Source organism: Sinocyclocheilus rhinocerous, unplaced genomic scaffold (genome assembly GCF_001515625.1).
Source record: "Sinocyclocheilus rhinocerous isolate Xijiao unplaced genomic scaffold, SAMN03320098_v1.1 scaffold309, whole genome shotgun sequence".
NCBI lineage: Eukaryota > Metazoa > Chordata > Actinopteri > Cypriniformes > Cyprinidae > Sinocyclocheilus > Sinocyclocheilus rhinocerous.
In genome coordinates, this window is record NW_015666171.1 from 191,440 (window position 1) to 200,377 (window position 8,938).

Below are 8,938 nucleotides of genomic sequence, written 5' to 3' on the forward strand. Positions count from 1 at the left end.
AAGTGTGCCAAGAAAATATCCCCCACACCATTACACCACCACCACCAGCCTGAACCGTTGAGACAAGGCAGGATGGATCCATGCTTTCATGTTCTTTACGCCAAATTCTGACCCTACCATCTGAATGTTGCAGCAGAAATCGAGACTCATCAGACCAGGCAACGTTTTTCCAATCTTCTATTGTCCAATTTTGGTGAGCCTGTGTTTCCTGTTCTTAGCTGACAGGAGCGGCACCCGGTGTGGTCTTCTGCTGCTGTAGCCCATCTGCTTCAGGGTTCGACGTGTTGTGCGTTCAGAGATGGTATTCTGCATACCTTGGTTGTAACGAGTGGTTATTTGAGTTACTGTTGCCTTTCTGTCATCTCTAACCAGTCTGCCTATTCTCCTCTGACCTCTGACATCAACAAGGCATTTTCGTCCACACAACTGCCGCTCACTGGATATTTTCTCTTTTTCGTACCATTCTCTGTAAACCCTAGAGATGGTTGTGCGTGAAAATCCCAGTAGATCAGCAGTTTTTGAAATACTCAGACCAGCCCGTCTGGCACCAACAACCATTCCACGTTCAAAGTCACTTAAAGTCGTCTTCACCACATCTAGATGCCTAAATGCATTGAGTTGCTGCCATGTGATTGGCTGATTAGCAATTTGTGTTACCAAGCAATTGAACAGGTGTACCTAATAAAGTGGCCAGTGAGTGTATATCAACAGGCCTGCTTATAAGTAAGATCTAGTGCTTCTGATAATCAACCAACCTGATGAATTGTTCATAATCGTTCTCAAAGACCAGGAATGTGTATTGAGGAAGAAAACAGGGATAAAACTGATTTCATGTTGACTAAAAGCAGAATACGGCGGTGAACATTACAGCATAAAACCACATACAGTGCATGTGGAGCTGCACGTAAAACAGGGCGGTGAAGGACAGTGGCTTCATTATTTACAGACAGACCTTGAGAAAGACGCTGCGATTTAATGGAGAGAAAGAAAAAAGCTAATCAGCAAGATTATGTGGATGCAATTACAACATCAAAGCCACAGGGCTCCTTAAAAACCACCAGAAAAAAGTCCTTACCGGCATTTCGAGGTAACTGTATGCAAATTCCTCCCTGATGGAGTCATGCGGTTATCTGTCACGAGAAACATTAGACAAAGGAGATCAGAATGAGCTTAAATGCATCCGTTTCTCAGACTTTTATTAGATTGGTAATGCAACCTCTGCAGGGACTGTGATCGTGTTTTTTGCTGCTGTTCTTATGTTATTATTTTAGAGTTTGGGGCTGAACAAAGACGATGATAAAATCCACAAATCTAGCCCTGACGAAAAGGGACACATCCTGAAAGGATCTAAAATGATCAAAAAGAGCGATGATACAGCAGATTGTAGTGCAAGGCAGCGTGTGCCTTCTTCAAATGGTCTTTTAATTTCCTCGAGGAGAAAAACTTGTAATGATGTTGCTGAAAATCCCTCTCTCTCGGGCTCAAAGCGCCATCACTGCGTGATCTTCAGAGGAATTATGAAGCAATGAAAGATGAAAATCTCATTTGAACAGATGGTTTTGCTCACCGCGTTCCTTTGTGTTATGCTACACTTTATATAATGTTAGGATAGGACAATATTTGGCCGAGATACAACTATTTGAAAATCTGGAATCTGAGGGTGCAAGAAAATCTAAATATTGAGAAAATCATCTTTAAAGTTGTTCAAATGAAGTTCTTAGCAATGCATATTACTAATCAAAAATTAAGTTTTAATATATTTACGGTAGGAAATTTACAAAATATCTCCATGGAACATGATCTTTACTTAATATCCTAATGATTTTTGGCATAAAAGAAAAAATCGATAATTTTGACCCATACAATGTATTTTTGGCTATTGCTACAAATATACCCCAGCGACTTAACACTGCTTCTGTGCTGCAGGCTCACATATTGTGTCATATAAGAAAAAAAAACATTGTTATAAAGTACACAAAGTTAGTCAAAAAGATAAACCTTTGTACAAAATGCAGGTTTGTGGGTTTAATTAGATGTTATATTATATTATTATAAATAATTGTATATTACGAATTTTCACATCATTAAAGTAAATCATATGGGGCTATTATAATTTTTATTATTATTTTATGCATAATGAAGTAAAAAAAACACATTAGTTTTAGACTGTACATGACATGAACAAAACAGAATTAAATCGTTAATTGCATTTATTTGTATGAACAAAATTTGTGACAGACCCAACTAATAAATTATTTTAAAAAGTTGTATTTGTTAATAATATTTAATTGACTCAACATGACAAAACAAAGAACAGTTTTATTAACTAACTTTAAAAAAGGTAAATAAATATTGTAACAAATATACATATATTATATACAGTATTATATAAATATAATATTTTTTTTTAATTTATAATACATTTATTATTTTAATATTTATTTATTATTTATTTTTTAATAATTTTAAATAGTTTATTTGTTTCTATCATTTTTTATATTTATTTCCATCATTTTTTAATTAATTTTTTATAATTTTAAATGTTTTGTTATTTATTTATTTAGTCTTTTTTAAAATTAATATACATTGAATATTATTACTCATTGTTAGATAATGTATTAACTAATTTTAACTAAGTCCAAGGTTGTTATAGTTAACTAAAACTGAAACTAAAATTAAAATAATTTTAAAAAGCATACTTGAAATAAAATAAAATTTAAAAACTTTTTATTTCAGCGAGTTGCCAAAGCAACATTTCTCATTTTAATTTAGTTACTATAACTATAATTATAACTAAAAACATAAAAATAGCATAAAAATAGCAAAAAAAAAGCTAAAAATAACTACTAAAAGGACAAAAACACAACAAAATTATTAAAAATGTAACTACAATGAAAATGGAAAATAAAAACTAAAATAAAAATTCAAAATATGAATAAAAACTATAATGTATTTTGATGAGACTAAAATAACACTGAATGGGACCTTATTGTAAAGTGTTACCAATCGTTTTACTTCAGACTTGAAACTTCAGTCTGACTTTTAAGAGCCCTAAAAATGGTCGGCATCAAATAAAGCTATCAACTAATGAAATAGCAGCTGATTTTTGTGACTTGTGAATGTCTGCAATTGGAGAACGATGCATTTACAGCTGCTGGGAAAGTGCTGCATGCATCGTGCATCAACACGTAACGTCTCGGTGACTTGCTCTTTTGTTTCTAAATGATTGTAGAGTATTCGTAAGTGGTGCTATTGTTTATGTAATGCTAAATGATAATTAGTGTTGGCAAGAGGCGTGTGAGTTCAGACCTTTTATTCCAGCGCTATGCTTGGGTGTCTGATAGAGCCCCCTAATTTAGTGCATTTACATAAGTTGATTGAACATAACGAGCAGCGTGTTTCTCATTCATTAGCTACAAAAATGTGCACATCCAGTGTTGTTTGGCAGAGATTGCGCGCCGGTATCTCATGCAGCGAGTCTTGCGATTTAGTGTTGTGATGTTTACTACTTGAGGCCTTCCTGCTTTCATCATAATTTAACCGTAAATAATTCATAACCATTAATTTGCACTGCTCCGTTACGCAATCCGTACTGAACGCACACGAACTCTGTAATGCACTCAAGACAATAAAACGACTCGAGCACAAAGGACTCATCCTGCGTGGATTAGATAGTGCGCTTATCTGATCGCGTTCAGCCTCTGCACAGAAGATTGACTAAGAATGGCCTCCTTATTATTCATGAGTGTGAATCTGAATTCAATTGGCTGCTACCTACAAGATGTTGAACTGGAATGACAAGATACTTTTACTGAAATGCAATTCAGAGAAATTCAACACGGCCACACTACAGAGAACTTTCATTAGTTCTACACAAGTGCAACAAAAGTTTTGCAACAAATTTCAAACTTTTGATTGCATTCATTCATTCATGCATTCATTCATTCATTCATTCATTCATGCATTCATTCATGCATTCATGCATTCATTTTTAAATTATTTATTTATTTTTAGCATTTTATCTATTTTTTATTTGTTTTATCATTTTAATTTGTTTTATTTATTTTTTATTTTTAATAATGTAAAATAAAAATAAAATAAAGTAAAATAAATTAAATTAAAATTAAAAATGATAAAAATAAATAATTAAAAAAGGTAAAAATGCTAAAATTATTTAAACATTTTAAATTATTTATCATATTTTATAAATATAATATTTTTAAAATGTATAACAGATTTATTTTTTTAATAATTTTTTACATTATTATTATTATTATGTTTTTTTATAATTCTAAATAGTTTATTTGTTTTATCATTTTTTAAATATATTTATTTGATCATTTTTTAATTATTTATTTTGTATCATTTTAAGTTATTTGTTTCTTATTTAATCTTTTTTTTTTTTTTGTAAACATGTATATTCATTGAATTATTTAATTATTAATATCTGGAAAATGTTGTTATTAATTTCTGGAAATGTGATGTATGATAACATGTTCATACCAACAAATTAAATGTGTTACTTAAACATCCACTCTTATGGCACTTACGAGACTTTTCTTCGATTTTCATTTTGTTCTACTCAACTTTTATTGACTTATAATTCTGAATCTTGTTGTCTTGTTAGCTCACTCAGCGAGATTCTCTTCAGACTGCCGCTCAATCATGACAATCGTTGACCTGAAAGAGAAAACTGACAGTAGATGAAGACCTTTGCAATTTGTGCATTGTGTGCGATGCGTTGCATTATGAATTGCATTCAGGCAAAATTTTGTAGCACAGCAATGCATAAAATCAAGCTTGCATAGTTCATTCTCACATACTTGGTATGGTGTGTTTCAGACCTAAATCCACAAAAAGCAAAAAGCAGCGGTGTCATTATTAACCATCTGTATACTGAATACTCTCATTACAGGAATACAGTCCATAGAAACCCGGTTGCACACAGTGTGCATGCATGGAAATGAGATGCTATTGAGATCTGTATAGTTGGATGGGAGCGCAGTTTGCTCTGCATTGTGTTCAGAAGAGGCTCTTGAACCTCTCACTGAGTTAAATGTGTTGTGGCTTCCAGGATCTCAGTGATGGCTGGTTGTTTCATCTGTGTGTTGTTTTTCCACTGGACCTTCGGTGTGACGGAGGCCGACTGCTGCGGCGCCATCGACGTCGACTCCAAGAAATCCGTCCTGTTTGTTCCCAAGCTGCCGGAGAGCTATGCCACATGGATGGGCGAGTGAGCGACGCTCTCGTTTAGGATGTGCATGTATGATTTTCATACTCTCTGATGTGATTGACTTTGGAGTTTTATTTTTCCGTCTCTTTATAGTTTCCCCAGAATGTATTTCTCAGTTTCCTTCCGAGACCCTCTGTGATCTATTTCACAAATTTAATAGTTTTTCAAATTAATTAAACGGAATATTCCCGGTTTAATAAGTCATAAGTGACATGCTGTTTTTACTGATTACCAAAGAACAATATTTGGGGGGAAAAAGTAGTGGTTGACCCATATACTGTAGTAAATATTTAGATTTTAATATTTTAAATATGTATATTTTCAGAATTGAATTATTATAATTATATTTATAGTTTAAATATTTGTATCTAAAATAAATATGTGTATTGTATAAATATAAATATTAAACATGTACATATAAATATTTAATATACTGTAAATATATATATTTAAAATATATAAAGATATATTATAAAAACATCTACTTTTATATGTTAAATATTCATATTCATATTTATAATATTGTTAGATTATTATAATCATATAATTATTATATTATATAATAAGTATATGTAATATATATAAATACAAATATTAAACATTAGAAAATTATTTTTTTATTTAAAATAAGTATGTGTGTTCCCTGGGAATTGAACCCACGACCTTTTGCGCTGCTAACGCAATGCTCTACCACTGAGCCATCCTCTCTCAATCCTCCTCACAATGTGAGAACAGGTAGGCATGAAATTGAACTCTGGAAGATTTTGGGACACGTAAAGCCTCTGATGTGCTATTGAAGCAGTCGGAGCTGTAAAGAGATCCGCTTTGAGATGGACGGTACAGTCAGAGTTTGCGGTCGAGCTCTGAAATCTGCGTTTTAAATCTTCCTTTCAAAGGTGCTGCAGGTTTTCATGCAGCAGTGCTGCTGGATGAGCTGTACTGATCTAATACACACAGCCGTGGTTTCCTCACTTCATCAGAATGGTTCGGGCGTCGCGGGTCAGCGGCTCTTCTGATGTGCTGTGATCGGTGACCCAGCATTCAATTCTGCTGTTTTTCTTGACATCACAGTGTTTCTGAGTGTATAGGGCCCAATGATTTGAGGAAAAAATCACAGAATCAGTGCTGGATAACATGGAATGTCACAGAATTTCGGTTTAACTTGAAGAAATTGTGACAGAAATATTACTGTTGTGCAGTAGAATGTCTTAATGTAATACTACCACTACTACTGATAATAAAATTATTATTAAACGTTATTACTAAATCATTATAAATTATTCCTTTATTTTTTTTAAAGAATAATCACACATTTTCTTCCATGTTTTAATTTTAATCGTAAACTACTGTTGTGCAGCATTTTGTTTGGCAAAAAAAAAAAAGTGTTTGTTTAATTTTCATCTGATTAAGAGATAAATTAAATTAATGTTTTAAGCCTTCATTTGGTTACCAGAAAAATTTAAATACACTAGACAGAATTTCTGGGGAAAAAAATAATCTTAAGGCCTTATTATGGTAAAAAAATAAAAATAAAAAAAAATTAATAGACAAAAATAAATAAATAAAAATAAATAAATAAAATTTAAAAAAGTTGTTTTTATTAATTCAATTAATTACAGGTGTATTTGATTATTAAAATTTAATTAAACCATTAAAATGGAAACCAGAAAAATTAAAACGGAAAACAGAATTTGGTAAAAAAAATAAAATTTCATAGATTGCATAAGCTTCATGATTTCAATTAATTAGACATGCGTTTTGGTTAATAACATTTAATTTAACCATTAAAATGGAGTCCAGAAAAAAAACAGAATTTTGGAAAAAATAAAGCTGGTTTTGTAGGGCCCTAATTATTAATTAATTACGCATGAGATTGATTATATCAGTTAATGCCGTTACATTTATTAACACAGCTTAACACATTTACATAATTAGTGTTGTGAAGTCAAGCATCGTTATTTCTGGCGCTCAAACTTCACATTAAACATAGTCTTTTATGCTTTGTGCTGCAGAAATGAATGATTCCTCAATTCACGCTGATCTCAGCGAGTGTTTTTTCAGTGGCCTTCATTCCAGAAGTACTCATCACATTCATTTTCTCCAACCAGCTCAGAGATGAATCATTATAGATTGTGATTTAAGCATGCGCAGTTTTTCATAACTGTCTAATGAGGGATTCAATGAACTACTCTGCGAATGACTTACAACTAAATAAAACCAACTATTGCTAAGTCATTGATTAATAAGCTTATTGCAAAATATTCAAATTTAGACACATGTATAAGTTGTTTGATTTTTGTTTGTTGAGATTTCTGATGTATTTGACCTTGATTTGTTTATGGGTCTTCAGGATTGTGAGTTGTTTTCTGAAAAATATTTTTAACCAAATGTATTTGTAGTTTGTACAGAAGCATAAATGATTACTAAATCTCAGTCTAAGAGATCTTTTTGTTTTTATGCAAAGTCTCTTTTGCTCTCCAAAAATACGGGAAAAATTGTGAAATATTATTACGATTTAAAACAGCTGTTTTCTATGTGAATATATGATAAAAATGTAATTTATTTCTGTGATCAAAGCTGAATTTTCAGCATCAATACTCCAGTCTTCAGTGTCACAAGATCTTCAGAAATCATTCTAATATGCTGATTTGCTGCTCAAGAAACATTTCTGATTATTATCAATGTTGAAAACAGTTGTGCTGCTTCATATATTTGTGGAAACTGTGATGCATTTTATTTTTCAGGATTCACAGATGAATAGAAAGTTCAAAAGAACAGCATTTATTTGAAATAGAACTCTTTTGTAACATTATAAATGCCTTTACTGTCACTTTTGATCAATGTAACGCGTCCTTGATGAATAAAAGTATCAATTTATTTAAAAAATAAAAATCTTACTGTCCCCAAACATTTGAATGCTAATAGATATAAATCTGTCTGTCTGTGGGGAATATGAATGGGTTATTAGCATAATTAATTTGTTGTGCTCTATAACCTAAATATCACTACTTTGTCAAAACTGAATGTGTTTGCAAACTTTATAGCCGTGTTTCTATATCAGTAAAGCTCTCAAAGTTATTAATGTGCAATTTGAAAATGAGGTTGGAGTGTGTTTGCATGAATACTTCACTTCCAAGAAGCAAAAACACTTTGACATGTATTTGATAATCTGAGGACTGCAGAGAAGTCCAGTCTTTGTCCAACAGAGTATCAGTTTTCATCAGAGTGACCATTAAAAACGAGGAGAGAAGAAATCTTGTGATAACAAGAAGGATCTAAATGAAGTGCACCCGCTCCGTGGGAAGTTCTCACTGAAGCTCGGTCTGTCTCAACAGGATCTATCCTTGTGAACACTTCAAGGAGAAATACGCCGTCGATGAGGTGCATTACACCACTGACGTGAGCACGCTTTCTCTGTAAAACTCTGCTTTTATTAGTATGCAGCTAAATGTGTCTTGTGCTTGTTCATTAGGTTTGTCTTGTATAATGCAGATGAGTGTTTATATCGTGATTAATGACATTTCTTTAGTGGCCTTGAGCTGCTTTATAACTGGGCCAGTTTTGTTTTTGGTGACTTTATTTCATTAAAAGTCTATTTTTTTATTTTTCAGATGGAATGTATATATAATTTTATTATTTATATTATATGATTATTATTTATATTATGTATATTTGAAAAATAATACTGTATTATATTTATAAATA

At 31.9% G+C, this 8,938-nt stretch overlaps 1 pseudogene; it reads left to right on the forward strand.

Moving 5' to 3' along the window:
• The first annotated feature begins 1,017 nt into the window (after positions 1-1,017).
• LOC107731864 (xaa-Pro dipeptidase-like) overlaps positions 1,018-8,938 on the forward strand; it is a 31,780-nt pseudogene continuing 23,859 nt past the window's right edge.